General features: G+C 39.7%; 1 protein-coding gene across 1 annotated transcript in view; it reads right to left on the bottom strand.

The window, feature by feature from the left end:
• ADAMTS6 (ADAM metallopeptidase with thrombospondin type 1 motif 6) overlaps positions 1 to 5105 on the bottom strand; it is a 312693-nt gene extending 307588 nt beyond the window's left edge. The window contains exon 1 of the mRNA XM_056112563.1: positions 5018 to 5105. The gene's annotated coding sequence lies outside the window, so the exon portion shown is untranslated. The remainder of the gene's footprint in view (positions 1 to 5017) is intronic.
• Between the last annotated feature and the right edge of the window lie 14850 nt (positions 5106 to 19955).

The raw sequence follows: 19955 nt of genomic DNA, 5'->3' as shown, positions 1-19955 counted from the left end.
AAATTTAACAAACATTTTTAACTGAAGTATTTTTTAATTTAATTAACATCCTATTGTTACAAAGCAATATAAAATAAATTGTTGTATGCCTGCTAAGAGGGCAGGCTTGAGGGGTAGATGGGAAACCGGGGGCAATAGTGGAAGAAGGGTCACATTGATAGTAGGATTGGTGCCAGAACACTGAGCGCCCAGAATAACTGAATTATGAACAATTTTGTAAACCATGGTATTTAAATAAAGTTAGGGGAAAGTGTTTTTAAAAATAGGATCGGAGAAATAGCTTACGGGGTCAGAGCTATAGGAGACCCAGGTTTGATTCCAGCACCACATGGTCCCCTAAGCACCACAGGAGCAACACCTGAGCTCAGGACCAGGAGTAGCCTCTGTGCACCACTGGGTGGAGCACCTCCTGCCCAACTGCCCCCCCGCCCCCCCCCCAAATAAACTCAAAGTTTTTGAAAAAGATAAAAAATAAAAACCAATTTTAGAACTCTAAAATAAAGAGTTTATTTATGGCAGCAACAATTGTTCTTATGTAGTCTAATGGCTTATGTTGTATTTATATTCAAAATATATTCCTGAATCAAGAATAAAAGGGTTGGGGAGGACTGGAGAGATAGACAGTACAGCATGTAGGGTGCTCACCCTACATAGAGATAGTACAGGAGGTAAGGCACTTGTCTGGCATGCAACTGGTCTCTGTTTGATCCCCATTACTGGATAAGATCCCTGCCCCCAAGCATCACTGTGATGATACTCTTGAGCACAGAGCCAGAAATAGCCCCTGTGCAGTGTGGTCTCCCAGAAAATGAAAATAAAGATTAAAAAGGCTGTGACGACTTATTTAAAATAGAGAAGAACACACGAAATATCCATACTCCAGACCTTCACATGAGATATTAATTAAAGTATAACTGTAGCTTCATGAACAACATATATATTTTTCATTGTTTTATTTTTGGTGATCATGAGTATTTATTTTGTACAATATTCCCATATAAACTTTAAACTAATCTTCCTTTAAAGAGTCAAGTCAATAGAATTGAAAGCAAAAATAACATGTAATGACTTCGCCAGAAGTAGACTAACATTTAATTTTAGGACTTGTAATAAAAAAGGCATTGGTGCATAGTAGAAGACGCAGGAGTTTTAAAGTTGACAAACCAGAGCTACAGTCTTTACTCCAGTAGCTATGGAATTTAACCACTGGATACAGAATTTACCATGGGTATAAAATTTATCATGGGTACTTTATAAATTTGGTTCTCTCCTTTTTCCCTTCCTCCCTTTCTTCACTGTTTAAAAAAATTCAAGACTAGAGAGACAGTACAGGATTAAGGAGCCTACCTTGCAAGTAGAAGACACTGTTTTGAATTCCTAACATCACATATGATCCACCAGAAGTGAACCTGAGCACACAGCCTGGGGTAAGTCCTTAACTGCTAGATGTGGTCTAACCAACAAAAGATACTCAGTGCCACTGAAAAAATTAACAGTAAGTAAGCTGTTACAATGAACAATTACAATGAACAACCAATGTACTCAACCACTATTAGTCATCTGCACAACAAAAATGAATGGATTGACTAACTTTCTAACACCTGCTGGGGAGAGGGGTAACCAAGGTAATAATTTCCTTCACTGGACACCATAAACAAATATGTATAGGTACTAACTTTTTCAGATACTTTCCAAAAGTCAGACTGACATTAAAATATTACATAATTACCCAGAAATCATAATGCATTGATTCTTTACATCCTATGGTAAAAATATGCTGTGGAACACACAAAAAGATTTGACTCCAGTAAAGCTGTCTATATCTTTTGATGACGATATCTACGTTTCAGAGGTGGTATGTGTATGTGTGTGTGTGTGTGTGTGTGTGTGTGTGAGAGAGAGAGAGAGACAGAGAGAGAGAGAGAGAGAGATTAAAGTGAACTACACATATGGAAAGTGTTTGTCTATACACTTCACTTTACTGACTAAATAAATAATAAGACATCTCTCCTTGTTATCTTACTTATCACTTTTCAAAGCCCTCTTCAAAATTTTTTATGTTCCTCCTTCCCATTAAAACTGTGGAATATTTAGAGAGAAGGGTGCAATCAGTCAGCAGTCAGTTAAATTGTATTGTCTTCCAGAGACAGCAGTCCAGTAATTAGTATATGATGACTACATTAAAAATCTTTTAACCCTGAGGGCTGGAGCAATAGTACAGCAGGTAGGGTGCTTGCCTTGCATGTGGCTGACCTGGATCTGATTCCTGGAATCCCATATGGCCCCCCAGCACTGCTAGGAATGATCTCTGAGAACATAGCCAGGAATAGCCCTGAGCATCAGCAGGTGTGCCCCCACCACCAATTTTTAACTTTGAAAACAGAATACTCAAAAAACTTATATTTTACTTTGATTTTTGTATAAGATTTTCCACCCCAGTGATATTAAGTAAAATAAGAAGATCATTTACCTGCTTCCAGGGATCAAAGCTACACTAGTTACACTGAAATAAGATCAGACAACTGCACTCCACTGATTCCCTTAGTAATCTGCTCTAGTGGAAGGTACTTACTTGTCTTTTTTCTCTATCATCTGTACTTCCCACTCAAGTGATCTGGGAGTAACCAAGGTAATAATTTCCTTCCCTGAACTATTATTATGGGCCTAAAAAACATGTGTAACATCCTTCTCAATTTCTTTCATCCACTTGAATTCTGGAGATTTATTTTAAGACTGATCTGGTCTTTGCAAAGGAAGAAACATATTATGCTCCCTTTAGGTGTTTAATTTTATAAGTAAAAATGAATTTCTCATTTCATTTTCTATTTACATTCTCAGCAATATTTATTGTCACCTACTGTATGCCAAGTACACCACAAAATACTAAGTACAAAGATTTCCAGAACGTTTCTAAACGTTGTGAGATTAATTTCCATGGAATAAATGTAATTAAGCATATTCAACATTTATCTATCAAGAAAAACAAATGAGACAAATACAAAAACAGAAAACATAATTCTACAAAACCACATCCTAAATTACATGTAGTCCCAAACTATATTTAACATACGGAAAGTCAAACATACATGAGCTTTTTTTTAACTTCTCTACTAAAAAAATAAAACACCTTTTTTTTCTCTTGAGGATAGTTCAAAATATGGATAATCGATGTATTTTGGGAGAACCAAGGCAATTATCTACCTCTTCCACCATTTCTTCCTACCCCAAAATGTTCAGATAATATTCTATTAACTCTCTTAATATAGTAAATCCTTTTATTCTCTCAGGAAAGTCACAGGCTTGGCGTAGTGGCCCGTCCTAAACCACTGTAGCTACCAGTGGTTGCTAAGGAACTGGAGAGGACATGGTAAGAGCACACAAGGGTAGGAATTAATTAATCTTATACTTACTGGCTCAGATTTTTAAAATATTAAAATGTTTTTGTTCATGAGGTCAGAGAATCACAGAAACATCAAGACCACAGTGTAGGTTTCCTTTGCTGTCATTTACGAAGATGAATGAATTTGATCTGTTGGAAATCAACCTATTTGCCTCTATGTGCTATTCTTCAAAAATGCAATATCCTAATGCACAAAACTAATACAAACCAGAACTGCAGCTACCCCTTTGGTGAAACACAGGAAAACAATTATCTCCAAAATTAATTTTCTCAATTTCATTCAACTTAAACCAGTTTTAGGTGACATTTCTTTCTCTGTCATGAATTTGGAGAACTGTCATTCCCACATCTAAGTTTCAGTTTAATCAATACAAGCAAAGACAAAGGATAGAAATTAGTCCAAGAGATGTGCAGTTAAGAGAAAGTGTTAAAAAAAAAAAGCCCACTCCAGTGTCTTTTAAAGTTCTTATGGTTCAGTTCTCCCTTTCCTTCCCTCTCCTGCACACCCTCTTGCCTGCCCCCCCCCCGCGTCCCCCCGCCCCCCGCGCCCGCAGCCCACTTCGCCCAGACAGAGGGTAATAGTCTGAGCTGCCCTGGTTGAGTTGATCCTAAAGTTAACATTCAGCAGCCCATTTCCAGACAGCAGCGCTAAATCTATTTGGATAAAACGCGTGTGACCCAGACAGTTGGCATTTGGCCCAAACGCGTTGCACCGGCAGCTCAAATAAAAACAAGAGTAAGAAACTCACTCTCTTGTTCCTTCTCTGAACGCTTTCTCACTCTCTTGCTCTCTTTGCCTCTGGTACAACAAGGAAAGAAATTACCAAAGATAGGAATCGTAGTGCACATTATCAGAAGGCAGATTTCCAAAACCCGTCCAGCACTCCGCTCTTACCCACCCCCATCCCTGAACTTTGATCTCATGGACCATATATACAGACATACCCCATATTCAAAGCTCCGGATGGTTACGCGTCTAGCACGTCCCAAGTGGCCAAAAGTAAATCAAAAACACACGCTTCCATCTCTTTGATTAGCCTATTAAGAGCTTAACATATCCTTGAGCATCAGGGCTACAGCTAGCACTTTAACTCTGCCCTCTGAGCCTAGGCATAAATATGCACTTGTCTGACTACTTAAGATACTGACACAAAACTATAAAATGTGGAGGGTTTATGTGTGTGCTTTTTTTAAAAAAAAGAAAAAAGAAAACTAAGAATCAGTTTAAAATACACATCATTATTACTTTCCCGATGACTGCTTAGTGAAACCACCACAATTAATTAAAACGCCACAATAAGCATAATCAAGCCATACTTCACAAAACATGTCTATTCATATAATTAACTGGTCTTGGTTTTTGCATCAGAAAATTCCTGCACAGACGCAGAATCTTCCAACCCCCACTAGTCTGGAGTTAAAAAGATTTCTATCTGTAAAATGAGTTCAGTCAAGCTCACTCATTGCTATTAAAACGCGCGCACACACACATACACACACGCACGCAGACACATACACTCACACAAAGTTTTCTAGACGTTATTCGGAAGACAAGCAAAGCACAAATTTAATTCTTTTTAAAAATGGTTTCATTGTATATCGTGAAGTCTTCCTTACCGTTTTCATCTTCAAATTCTGATAAAAAGTAAGTTTCAAACAATAGAGATTGCACTGGACGACTCACGTACTCCCTCTCCTTCTCTCTCTCTCTCTCTCTCTCTCTCTCTCTCTCTCTCTCTCTCTCTCTCACTCTCTCTCTCTCTCTTCCCCCTATCCCTTTTTGCAAAGACACAGCAGTCAGTTATTCTGCAGCCAGAATAAAACCCTATAGTCTGGCTAACCGGGCTTTAGAGAACGGATGTTCCGATTTAGCAGGAAAAAGAGATGCCTTCAATACATCCAGGCTATCCTGAGATACTGCCTTTGCAAACCCCCTTTTTCTGCCCCCCTCTCAAAATAAAGAAATAAAAATAAAGGAAAGGAAGCGGGAAGAAAGAAAGGGGGGAAAGACTTATTGGGGGTGGAAGTGGTACCCTCTCTTCCTGGACAGCTTGGTGCCTTTGCTATGCAAATAACATGTGAAGAGCATCAAAAGGTATCAGGAGAAAAGAAGACAAGAGGAGCAGGAGGGCAGCAAAGTTTTGTTGAAGTAGCCTAAATCTCACTACCGGCCCCCAGCCAACTCGAATTGCAGAAGAAAATTTTGGCAGCTTTTCCTCGGAGGCAGAACACTGACGTCAGTCTGCAGATGTGCCTTCGGGTGCGCATGTGTCCTGGGTCGTCACGTGGAGGGGGAGGGGAGGTGGAGGTACAATCAGGGTAACCCACTACCAGCCAGCCATTCAGGAGGGCTTAGACAATGTCAACTTTTCCACCCTTGAATGAGAATTTCTGGCCCTCCTAGCCTCGATCCCTTACCCCACTCCTTCTCCTTCCTTTCTCCTTTTCTAACCTCCTTTTGGAAGTTCTGGTCCGGTTTGTGATCAGTTCTTTCCTGGAAAAAAGGAAGGGGGGCGGGAGAGGATGAATGACTTTAGATGAGCGGACGTCACCGTTGAGACCTTTGGTGGCTTTTTCCGTGGGTTTTTATTAAGTCCACGAAGAAAAATATTCCAAGTTGCACCGAAACGATATCTCCGGGGAAGGTTTCAGCAAACGCAGATCAGGGGCGTATTCCAAGCGTGTGTAGCTACACGTGCACAAAATGTCTGTGCTTTAAAAATACACCTTAACAAGGAAGAGAGCCACCAAAAGCGAGAGTAGACGAAAGGAAACTAAGACCAGCGCATTTTCCGTCTTATTACCGACTTCAGGTTACGTGGGGCTTTTAAAGGGGGGAAAACGTGGGGAAGGAAGAAAGGGTGGGTGGGGGGCGGGGGGGAGCGAAAGAGAAACTTGCATTATTTCCAGATGAGGGTGAGGCTGGATGGTGTTTTAAAGTGCAACCGGGAAAGCTACAAGTGGAGTGTATTTTTTTAAGTCAGGACATTGAATGAAACTTCAACGATTGCCCAAATGAAAATAAATCTGAAGTCGGACCCCAAAAGGGTGGTGGGAGGAGGGAGACAGGAACCCCGCTGCGATCTCAAGATAAACAAACAAAACCTCAAAACTGGTTCTTCAAGCTTCCCCATCCCGCTCTCCCCCTCCTCCCACCCGCACCGCCCCGGAGCACAACAGCTGCCATCCCGTCCTTTAAGGATAAAACGCTACAACGTAGCGCTTTCACTTTCAGTTGCCCGGGAGAGCTACTGGCTTTAAACTGAGGGTACCCGAATATGTTTTTCACTGTCCTAAGCAAGCACACAGTTTGGCACACGAATCGGAAACAGGCAAGGAGGGGGGAAAAAGAAAAAGTGAAAATAGCTCCGGACAAATATTGCCTTTCAGCGGTTGAATCGGCTGCATCTTTTATTTGTCCCCGCCGTTAAGTGCAGGGTAGGGAGTTGTTTAAGAGTTTCCAGAGTTTGGGGGGTTGGGGAGAAATAGCACTGATGCCCTGAAATTCCAGTCCAAGTCAATTTCCGACGGCCAGAACCAGAAAGGAATGGATCTGGGGGAAGGAGGTGGGGAAGAAAATTTCTGAATACTGGCTCTGAAGTTTCAAGCTTCTGCTAATATTATTGCTCGCTTGATTTTTTTTCCCCCTTCCTACACCGGAGGTAGTAGGTGTAATTCTTCTGGTGAATACATGAATAGTTGGCTAAAAGAAGGCATGAATCACACCGAGAACGTCCAAGAACAGAGTTATTTCCATTCTTATTGAGGGTTGAAAGGAGAAAGCATCTGTCCACAGTCAACAGACCGTGTGGACCTTTATCAGTAGTAGCTGGCTCAGTGCCATTTTTAGCGAAGAAATAAGGACTCTGGTTGGCAAGTGACAGTTTTAAATACAGATGAATTATATAGAGCTTTAGATACAGATGTATTAGAATACATCTATTCTAATCTATGGCTAATTTCCTAGTTAAACACCCAACCAGATGAGTAGACACAACTGGTTTCACATCTCTCCACACTTTAAATGGCTGTTGTGAACTTTATTTTTTAAAAAATTTAAGAACTGGTAGTAGACAAAAACAGCCAAGTAATAAAAGTAAAGTTAAATAGTCATCATCAATAAAAGCTACCTGGAAAGTTTTAACTTACTTTAAGACAAATTACCTAGGAAGAGGCAGTATTGTAAAGGCAAGGAACTGACACAGTGAGTGAACTTTGGCTAATTACTAATTCAAAGAGTGCCATCCTGCGTTTAAACAGAGTAATGAAAAATTTCCAACAGGTTCTTTTTTCTCCTCAGAATGACTGAATTAAGAAAACAGTATGAACAAAGATGGGTGAGAATTAGGGGACTGGGGCACGTGTCACTCTTTGGTATTGAGGGATAAAAAAAACTATTAATGAGAAACGGTGAAGTGTCCCTTTAACTTCACTTATACTTTAATTGTTTTACAGAAAATGTAAACACATACAAAAGTAGAAAAACAGTACAATACACTCCAATACACCCATCATGCAGTTTCAAAAGTATCAATACATAAACATTTTTCATTTTTTTCCCTTACTTGCTCCATCCTACCAGATTATCTTAATGTCAATCCTAGAGAAATATTCATTGCATTAATAAAATCCCTGTATTTTAAAAATATAAAGACAAAAAATACCCTAGTACTGTGCTACTATGAATGTTAAAATATTAATAATTCTTAAATTTGACCACATATTAGATTTCTTCAATATAAAATAGGCAAAATTGCTTTTATTGCAATGAACATTCATATATTGAAAGATCCATATAAGGTTGGTCTCTTTTTTGTCTCTTAAAGTAGTATTAAAATAGAACATTTAATAGCTGAGATAAATACCAGGAGGTTTACTCCATGGCTTGGAGGCCAGCCGCACATGCTAGGGGAAATGGCAGCTCAGATAGAGAAGGAAGCACCAAATAAAGGGGGTTGGGAGGATCCTCTCAGGATGGGAGATGCATGCTGAACTTAGGCTATAGGCCAAACATGATTGCTACTCAATGCCTCTTTTGCAAACCACAGCACCCAAAAGGAGAGAAAGAACAAAAGAGAACACTCAGCCACAGAGGCAGGGTGGAATGGGGGGGATGGGGGAGTGGGAAGGATACTGGGATCTTTGGTGGTGGAGAATGAGCACTGGTAGAGGGATGGGCACTTGATCATTGTATAACTGAAATCCAAGCACAAAAATTGGTAAGTCTACAACTGTACCTCATGGTGTTTACTAATAAAAATTATTAAAAAATAGAACATTTATATAGGAAAATACATTAACATATGGCTTGTTAAAATATACTGTCTAATAAATTTCAGTGAACATGCCCATGTAATCATGTAATTCTCATAACCTATTGATTTCCTCATTCCTTCTTAATATTGCCATATAAATACAATATTAATACCATGACATTCTAATGCTACATATAGAATTTTAGTAGCAATTATGATGCATTATTTCTCAACTGAAGTATATGAAATAAGTATAAATTAACCCTAAATAAATTTCAGCGGTAGGGCGTTTGCCTTGCATGCAGCCAACATGGCCGACCCAAGTTCGATTCCTCCGCCCCTCTCGGAGAGCCCGGCAAGTTACCAAGAGTATTCGATATGCCAGACACAGTAACAACAAAGTCTCCAATGGAGACGTTACTGGGCCCGCTTGAGCAAATCGATGAACAACGGGAGGGCCTTTACTTTACTTCAGTTTAAAGGATAACTAATAAAAATGTGCTAATCTGAAAATAAATAAATAAATAAATTTCAGTTTAGCTAGGAATTCTACATCTTCATAGTGACCATTCCTTTGCTTTCTAAAAATCTTCCCTCCAGTTTTTCATTTCTTTTCGTGTTTCATTGAAAAATGAAGATTAAAGGCAGATTAGAGTAGAAAGTTGTCCTTGTCCCTAAAATAAATATCAGTTTTTGGGAACCAATTAAACCTAAATGGAGAGGACATCTTCAGGAAATATAGACTAAATGGATATTTGTAAGAGTAAAAAATTCGGTGTATATATGTATGCATTTGATAAACTGAAAATGGAATAATAACAAAGGAGTTTGAGAGGCAAAAAACAGAAACTTTGAGATTAAGAACATATTCTAGGTATATGTATATATATTATATATATAGGTATATGTATATATATTGTTTTTTGTATCACATTCAGCTGTGCTCAGGGCTTATACCTGACTCTGAACTCAGGACTCACTCCTAGCAGGGCTTGGAGAACCATTTTGGAGGCTGTGGATCAAACCTGGGTGGCCCAATGCAAAGCAAGCGCCCAAATCTCTATTCTATCTTTCCAGCCTCTATTTTCAATTTTTAATTTGTGGGTCACACCCTGTGGTGTTCAGGGTACTACCAGCTCAGTGCTCAGGAATCACCCCTGACTGCACCAATGGTACCATGAAGTACTAAGGCTCAGGCTCATAGCTCGTGTGTGCACAGCATGAACTCCAGTGCATTAAGCTATCTCTTTGGCCTACTTCTAAAAATATTTTAATATACTGTAATATTTTTTTCAGTAAAAAACAGGGTAATTCTTAAAAGTATATTGCTTAAGGTTTAAAAAAATGAATAATTTTTGTTTCATGCTTGCTTGGGATTATTACATTTGCGCAAAAACAACCTAAAAAGATGATACATTTTGAAGTTGACCTTCCATAAATTAAAGCCAAATTTAACATATTAAAGCCAAACTTCATGGGACTGGAATACAAAGGGTAGGGTGCTTGCCTTGCACATGACCAACCTGGGTTCTATCCCAGTATCTCATATGGTCCCCAAGCCAGACAGGAGTGATCCTGAGCACAGAGCCAGGAGTAAGCCCAAACACAGACATGTGGGGATCCAAAACAAACAAGCAAACAACTAAACAATGACAGAAAACGTTCCAGGACCGAAGAAATAGTACAGGGATTAAGGCGATTGCCTTGCATGCAGCTGACCCAGATTCTATTCCGGTCACCACATACTCTGAGGATCACTAGGAATGATCCCTTAGCACAGAGCCATGAGTTAGCCCTGAATACTGCTAAGTGTGGCACGCCCACAAAAAATGTATATTAAAAACTTAAGAATATCAAGAGATAAAAACTTTAAGATCAGCCTCAGCAACAACATACAAATACTATAAAAGTGTAAGGGATAATGTAAAACAATAGGACTGCTTTTGCTTTGAGACTGACCGAGCAGTCTCAGGACTTACTCCTGGCTCTGGGTTCAGACAATGCTCAGGGGGCCACACAGGGTGCTGGGGATTAAACCTGGGTTGCCAAGGGCAAGGCAAACACCTTACCCACTGTACTATCTTTCCAGTCCTTCAAAGAATAAGATTGTACAGATGAAATAAGAATAAGTTGGAGAACGGTTCAGAAGAAAATAACCACAAAGAAGCTTGAAAAGAAAAATGGACATAAAATATACAGACAATATTTGAGAGATGTGTGGTAATACAGAACAAGTAACCTAATATACAGTTAGAGTCTGAAATGAATAGAAATTATTTGGGAGGGAAACATTAAAAATATACAAATAAAAAATAGCCATGAATTTAAAACAAAAAAATTTGAGTGAATCTAAAATCAGATAGAGGGGCTGGAGAGATAGCCCAGCGGGTAGGGCGTTTGCCTTGCACGCAGCCGACCCCGGTTCGATTCCAAGCATCCCATATGGTCCCCTGAGCACCGCCAGGAGTAACTCCTGAGTGCAGAGCCAGGAGTAACCCCTGTGCTTTGCCAGGTGTGACCCAAAAAGAAGAAAGAAAAAAAAGAAAGAAAATCAGATAGATATATCACATAAAGGGGGAAGTACAGGGCAGCTGGCACCAGAGAAAACTGAAGCGAAACTTAATTCTACCTTTAAAATGTCAAAAAGTAAAAAATAAAATAAAATGTCAAAAAGTATTAAGCTAAAATTATAGCCATTAAAAAGTGCAAATGAGGAGCCAGAGTGATAGTACAGTGGGTAGGGCGTTTACCTTACATGTGGCTGACCTGCGTTCAATCCCCAGCATCCCACATGATCCCTCAAGCACTGCCAGGAGTAATTCCTGAGTGCGGAGCCAGGAGTAACCCCTGAGCACTGCTGGGTGTAACCCAAAAGAAAAAAAAAGAAGTAGCCCCTAGAATCACTAGTGTGGCTCCAAAACAAACAAAAATGTGCAGATGAGAGAAAGGTATTTTGGGAGTGGGTGAAGATGGGAAATTTTATTGCCAGAACACTTATACTGTATGAAATTGACCTTACAACCCGCAGCTTCACAAGCACTCCCCAACCACTTCCAGGAGTTAGTCTCGAGCACAGCAGGTACGGCCGAATACAAATCAATAAACACCAACAAAAGACGGGCATTTTTTTTATCATTCTACACATCTTATATGTGTAGAATTTATAAGTTAAAAATAAACATTTTTCTTTGTAAAAACAAAAAGTAGCATATTGGTAACCAGAGACTGGAGTATGGAGACAAAGGCAGATTTTCTAAAAATGTATTTTATTTTAGGCATTATATTTACATTATTATTAATGATAGGGTTTCATGCATACAAACACCCTCAGACTTACACCTTCTACCAACTGTCCCCACCCCTGAATGTGGACTGCCAAAAGCTGGGAGAGGGGACAGAGAGAGTTAGTGTTCAATGGATCAGTTTTTGGTTTACAGGATGACTTCTGAAAATGGTAGAGAGATGAATGGTATGACGTAGACAACAATATAAATGCACTTAAGGCATGACTGAACTGTACACTGAAAGTGGTTAAGAGCAAATTTTATGTTCTATGTATTTTTTATCATCATAAAAGAAAAAATAAGGAGTTTCTGAGGTATTGCCACCGTCAAGAGAAGTCCAAAAAGACAAAAACAATGAGAGGTATTGTGGTGTCTGGAATGGGATCCTGGAACAGAAAACTATTAAAAACTAAGGAAATTAAAAAATTATGGACTTTATAATAATACATTAGTTTTGATTCATTTTTTATGACAATGACTGAAAGATGTAAATTATAGAGGCAAGAGGATATAGTGTAATCTACACTCTGTGCTAGTTTTTCAACTTCTGTAGGCCTGAAACTATTTCAAAGATAGAAATTCTGTTAAAATTTATCATTTCAAAAATTAAATTTTATAGAATAAAATTCATTAAAGTCAGACAGATCAACCCCAAATCACAGTAGGTGTTTTTAAGACAACTTTTTCAGAAACTGACTGGACAAATTAAAAGAATTGGAAGGTTTAAATATTCAAATAACTATAGCAAACCTGACATAATTGATTTCTCCATATATATTACTACATCATCCAAAAAAGGAAAATTCCAAGAAAAGGAGAAAGCAATATTAAAGATTATATTGAGGGGTAAAGATGGCTCATGGGAGGAAATGCGTACTTTGCTGTTGGAGGAAAGTCCTCATACAAGTCCCCGGAACCGTCTGGAATGGATCCCTGAGCATAAAGCCAGGAGTAGTCCCTGAGCACTGCTAGTTAGTCCAAAGACAAAGACAAATAAATAACCATATTGACACATGGTGGAGAGAAGTGGAGACTGGTGAAGGAACTGGTGTTGGAACACTGTACGCCTGAAACTCAGTCATGAAACACTTTGCAAATAACTTTGCAAAAAACTGATTCAAATTTTAAAAAATCATCTCAACACAATTTAAAATTGAGTCTATCCTGAATCAACAGGATATGTTATCATTCTATTACAAACCTTCATGAATGGAGTATGTACCAAAATTATTTATAGAGTAAATATATAAGTTTTTTATCATTAAGTATCTTTTAAAAACGTTTAATGCTAGATGGGGGCTGGAGTAATAGCACAGTGGGTAGGGCGTTTGCCTTGCACACGGCCGACTCGAGATCGATTCCCAGCATCCCATATGGTCCCCTGAGCACCGCCAGGAGTAATTCCTGAGTGCATGAGCCAGGAGTAACCCCTGTGCATTGCCAGGTGTGACCCAAAAAGCAAAGAAAAAAACGTTTAATGCTAGAACAGTAATGGTGTAATGTGGGACTATATTAATTTTAGAAACAAAAGATCTGACAGGGGTTGGGGTAAGGGAATCAGGTAAAAACACTCTGTGGAGGGTGTGATGTTAGAACACTGTATGCATGAAACCCTATCTTTAACAGTACTGTAAATCACAGTGCCTAAATTAAAAAAAAATTAAGACCAGATAACAGGAGCACAAAATGCCAAAAAGTAAAAATAAAATTATAATTTTTTAAGATTCTTATATATAAGAAGTGATATGTCACTGTCACTGTCCTCCCGTTGTTCATTGATTTGCTCAAGTGGGCCCAGTAACTTCTCCATTGTGACAATTGTTATTGTGTTTGGCATATCGAATACGTCACAGGTAGCTTGCCAGGTTTTGCCGTGAGGGTGACATACTCTCAGTAGCTTGCCAGGCTCTCCGAGAGGGGCGGAGGAATCGAACTCAGGTCAACCATGTTGGCCACTTGCAAGGCAAACGCCTTACCTGCTGTGTTATCGCTACAGCCCAAGAAATGATATGTTGTTTTATAGCATTTTATTTGATTAAAAAATTATATCACTGTTCAGTAGTAAAATCTGGCTGTAATTTTCATTTTCTCCTCCTGTTTTTGATGGGGAACAACATATGTGGTAGTACTTAGGGGATACACCAGGCTCTGTGCTCAGGAATGACATCTTGCAGTACTCAGGGTGCCATACATAGTGCTGGGAATACGAACTAGGGTTGTGGCCACCACAGCTGCATGCAAGGCAAGTGCCCTTCTTCCTGTACTCTCCTCAAGTCCCAGGTTATAATTTTCTTATACTATCATTTTCCCTGAACCTGAAAACAATTTAGGTAAAGGTAAAGGTAAAGGTAAAGGCCCTCCCGTTGATCGTCGATTTGCTCGAGCGGGCCCAGTAACGTCTCCATTGGAGACTTTGTTGTTACTGTGTCTGGCATATCGAATACTCTTGGTAACTTGCTGGGCTCTCCGAGAGGGGCGGAGGAATCAAACTCGGGTCGGCCATGTCGGCTGCGTGTAAGGCGAACGCCTTACCCGCTGTGCTATCGCTCCAGCCCAAAGCTTGTATTAATTATGTTTTATAAAAATTGCACATTTAATCACATAAAACATTTACTATTACTTATTATAATGCATCAACCATAAAATGCATATGCTACACACACATATGTGTGTGTGTGTGTGTGTGTGTGTGTGTGTGTATTCCTTGAGGATTGTAAAAGTAATCTGTGTATTCTCTGAATTTAGTATCTTTTAGATGGAAAATTGGGGGCCCAGTAATTAAAAAAACTTGTTAGAGTATGCATGTATGATGAGTTGCTAATTTACATTTCCCTGGGAAACTACCTTTTGGCAAGTCTTCCAACATATTGGCAAACAGTTGTTCACAATGCTCACTCTTAAAATTCTGAACATTGCCACCATCTCTGCAGCACTCCTGAACGCCACATTACCATATTCTCCACTCAGTGTTGCATGGTACAACCAATGAAACTAAATAAACAGATCATAATCATACAAAAGTCTGCAATTTAAAGTTTACCCCTAAGGATTTGGGATATTGTATGGCGAATGTACCATCATGTCTATCTACCATTATAGCATAACAAAGAGTCGTTTGATTGACCTAAAAACCATTTTCATTCCATCTAGTCATCCCTCAACTCATCTCTGTATTTACTTATTCCTTTGTTAATTTATTTGGAGTAGGGTCTCCTAAGCAGTGCTCAGGAAATCCAGGGGCTCTATCTGTGATTATCAGCCAAACCAGCCAGCAGTTCAATGCTCAGGACCAAGGATGCAGTGCTGTTTGAGCCCAGCGGTGCTAGTTCCAGGGCCACTCAGACAATACTAAAATGCACTGATCTATTTTGAATAATTCCAAAGACAAAACTCCAGTAAAATGAAATTTCATTAATCTTCCTTGAGTAGCAGATCATTCTTTCTTTTTTTTTTTTGCTTTTTTTTGGGTCACACCCAACGATGCACAGGAGTTACTCCTGGCTCTGCACTTAGGAAAACCCCCTGGTGGTGCTCAGGGGACCATATGGGATGCTGGGAATGGAACCCGGGTTGGCCACGAGCAAGGCAAATGCACTACCCACTGTGCTATTGCTCCAGCCCCCAGATCATTCTTTTTAATGTAATTTTTAAACTTGTTCTAACTTCTTAGGTTGAAGATTAAGTTTGGTAAATTTTAATATCCCTCCCCGCCTTTTCCCCTAGGGATAGGAGGTTGGGCCATACCCAGCAGTGTTCAAGGGCTTACTCCTGGCTCTTCATTCAGGAGTCATACCTAGTGCGGCTTGGAGGATCATAAGAGGTCATGGGGATAGAATCCAGGATGCCACATGCTACCTGCTATACTATCACTATTGCCTCTCTACAAGTTTTGTTTTGTTTTGGGCCACACCTGGCAATGAACAGGGGTCACTTCTGGCTCTGCACTCAGAATTTTTCTGGAGGTGCTTAGGGGACCATATAGGGTGCTGGGGATAAAAGCTGGGTCAGCCATGTGCAAGGCAAATACCCTATCCACTGTACTATCTCTCCATGGCCCCCCACTCCAAGTTTTGATTAATCAAAAAGTGGTTTATTTCACCCTCATCCTTAAATGATAGTACTTATATCACCTTACCCATGCCATTTAGGGGCCAGAGAGATAACAGGGGTTAAAATGTTTGTCTTGTACAGCTGGCCCTGATTTGATTCCTGTAACTGCCTGTAGTGCACTGAGCACCATCAGGAGTATCTGTATTTCATTTTATCACCTGTACATCTAAATAATAGCTACATTTGTGTACTATTGCAATTAAGTCAGAGAACAAGCTATCACACAAATATCTCCTTCACATAACCTATGATAGCTATTTCTCTCCAACACACCATCTTTAAACTCTATAATAATCACTAGTAAAATTTTCAGCTCTATGACTTTTGTCATTTCCAGAAAAATTACATAAATGGAATCATATAACATGTGAATTTTTAAGATTTTCTTTACCTCTCAGTATAATGCATTTCATATAATTGGGTCCTGTTTCCTAATCTGCCTTGCCATTTCTTTCTTTTAGCTGACATATTCTGGACTGCTTGAATGTGTTCAATATAATTCTGATTAGTTAGGTGTTCAAGTCTGCCTTTTTTCTTTTTTTCTGTTTGAGCTTCTTTTGGTTTCTTCCCATTTTCCGTGGGTTACATGGACAATTTTTAGAATTTTGTTTCAGTTTATACCTGTCTTTTTTTTGGGGGGGGTCATGCCTGGAAGTGCTCAAGGGTAACTATGGACTCTGCACTCAGGAATTACTCCTAGCAGCGCTCGGGGGACTACATGGGATGCTGTGAATGGAACCCAGGTTGATCATGTGCAAGGCAAGTGCCCAACTCCTGCACTGTCACTCCAGTCCCATATTTAAGTCATTTGAGTTCATCTTTCCACATCCGTTTTCAGCAGTTGGTCTAGTTGTTGCACTTTACGTGTGTCACTTACCATAGGCTACCAGTGCTAACGTTTTATCAGCCGAAGTAAAACCTAACTTTCATTTTTCTCTTTACCCTTGCCCACTTGCAAGAGGGGGTCGTAAACATTCTCTACACCCCTGAGAACCACATCACACATTAGACTTTTTGCATTCGTTACCAAACATATTTTAGAAAATCAAAGAGAAAGAAAGTTTATTGTATTTAACTTTCTTTCTTCCTGCCTTTTTGAAACTCCAAGACTCCTTTTATTGTATTTTCACTTTCTTCAACAGTTCTGAGGTTGGTCACAAACTCTTTAGCTTTTGTTTTTTCCATTTGAGAAGGTGTTTATCTCTCCCTCATTCCTAACTGGTGATTTTGTCAGTTGTATGATTAAGGCTGACAGTTTTAGCTAGAGTAACTGAAAAGCATTAAGCCACTTGTGATCAAGTTGGTCTCTGAGAATAAAGTACTACCATTTGCATTTGTTTTTTTTTTTTCAGTATATATGAAGTGTCATTTTTCCTTTCAATTCTTTCAACATTGTTTTCTTTTCCTCCTTTCAGTTTACAACTTGCTCTAATGTGTCACAATGTTGATTTTGGAGGAGGAAGGGTTAGCCTGTTCTAAAATGGGCTTTAGTCAGCTTCTCAAATTGATAGGTCTATTCCCTTTACCAAATTTAAAAAATCTTTAGCTATTAGTGATAGAGAAAAATCATAAAAATAGTAAAAAAGAAATTAAAAAAAACTGAGGACTTCCATTAAAAGAGAAATTCCTGACAAAAAAGAATAGAAGGACTAATGGATAAGCAATATTTTTGTTTGTTTAGTTTGTTTTTTTTTTCTTTTTGGGTCACACCTGGCGATGCACAGGGGTTACTCCTGGCTCTGCACTCAGGAGTTACTCCTGGCGGTGCTCAGGGGACCATATGGGACGCTGGGAATCGAACCCGAGTCGCCGTGTGCAGGGCAAACGCCCTACCTGCTGTGCTATCTCTCCAGCCCCCGTTTGTTTAGTTTTGATTTATTTTTTGTATTTATTTTTGTAACTTCCTATTTTCCCTTTTTAAATTTTTCAAATATTTAATTCATTAATTCAATCTTTTCTCTTTCCTTTTTGGAGTTAATCCAACTTTTAGTATTTATATTTAACCAGGGATAGGATTTATAATTATAAATTATAATTCATTTTTCATAAACAGATGTAGCTTCATTTATTCCTACTCTTACATTTTATAGTTTGGGAGCCTTTTAATTCTTTTATTATCATTATTTTATCTCCCCTCACTCCTATTCTTTGTTGATGCTCTTCTTGATGTTGTCATTGTTATTAGGATGATGACTGTGGTGCTCACACCTCTAGTTATGGTGCTCACCAGTGGCTGCACATCAAACTGTGGTGTCACGATACCCGGATGCAGTGCTTGCCAAGGATTGCACTCCTTTAGTTGTGGTGCTTGCACATGTGTTCCCTGGGGCCAGTGACCTCTGACTGTGGTGCGCACATACTCTCTGGTCAAGTGCTTGCCAGGGCTCACTACAGTGCCCACACAAATGCTTACCAGCAAGCACACTCTTTGTTGTGGTGTTTGCAGACACCTGCTGTCATGCAGCCTAGAGCTTTCGTAGTGCTGGAAGTTGCAGACAGCAGAATCCTCAGGGTAAAGCAGCAGAGCTTCCAGGATCACCCTCAATGTTTGTGGTGGCACTGAGAACTGAATTCAAGACCATCATGACCATGGCATGCTCTCCAAGCCACCGCCTGGTCCTTTATTGCACTGTCCTCCCGTTGTTCATCAATTTCCTCAAGCGGGCACCAGTAACGTCTCCATTGTGAGACTTGTTACTGTTTTTGGCATATCGAATATGCCACGGGGAACCTGCCAGCCTCTGCCAGGCGAGCAGGATACTCTCAGTAGCTTGTTGGGCTCTCAGAGAGGGGCAGAGCAATCGAACCTGGGTCAGCTGCGTGCAAAGCAAACGCCCTACTCACTGTGCTATCGCTCCAGCCCCCTGGTCCTTTATAAATGGAAGAAATTAATTTCTCCAAACCTCAAAATTAATTTTGAGAGTGAATGTTGCTACCAACTAGGAAGTCTTTGGTTTTAAGTGACATAAAAATCTTGTTTCAATTGACAAACCAGATGAAAAATTTATTATCTTTATACCATGCTCTGCTCTCCAGTACAGAAGTCAATTAATTCATTTGCTTAACCTTATCAGATTTTGCTCTTTCCCTTTTGTGACTCTGCCATAGTAAAGATTTGGGGCAAGAGGGAGAACACAGCAGGTGGGCTTTAGCCTTACACATACCCGCACAACCTAAATTCAATGATGTTGGAGTTGTTTTTTTTCATTTGAGCCCCCATGTGTATGGTCCCCTAAATATCCTGCCAGGCATGATCCCTGAGCCCAGGGCCAGGAGTAAGCCCTGAGCACTGCTGGCTGTGGTATAAAAACCAAAAGAAAAAAAAATCTTAAAAATTCCAGATCCAGGGGCTGGAGCGATAGCACAGCGGGTAAGGCGTTTGCCTTGCATGCGGCCAACATGGCCGACACAGGCTCGATTCCCAGCATCCCATATGGTCCCCCGAGCACCACCAGGAGCAATTCCCGAGTGCATGAGCCAGGAGTAACCCCTGAGCATTGCCGGGTGTGACCCAAAAAGAAAAAAAAAATTCCAGATTCATCCATAGCAGCTTTCTTATGGTCACAAAATTGGTGTAGTTCCAGATGTTCAATGCAGACACAATAATATATGCCACAATAGAAGCCATCTCTTTATGTACAACTTTTTAATCAGGAAAATAACTTTATTTGGGGTTAACTTTAACCCCAAAGTTTCTCAGTATAGATATATACTGTCTGTCTAGCCTCTCATAAATATTTCCTGAAGGAATCATCCAGAAAAAAATATCACTATCACTATCACTATCCTCCCGTTGTTCATTGAGTTGCTCGAGCGAGCCCAGTAACATTGTGAGACTTGTTACTGTGTTTGGCATATCGAATACGTCACGGGTAGCTAGCCAGGCTTTGCCGTGCAGGTGAGATA

This window comes from Sorex fumeus, unplaced genomic scaffold, assembly GCF_029834395.1.
Source record: "Sorex fumeus unplaced genomic scaffold, SorFum_2.1 ptg000018l, whole genome shotgun sequence".
Lineage (NCBI taxonomy): Eukaryota > Metazoa > Chordata > Mammalia > Eulipotyphla > Soricidae > Sorex > Sorex fumeus.
Note: the sequence above shows the minus strand (reverse complement) of the source record. Positions and strands in the feature narration are given on the sequence as shown.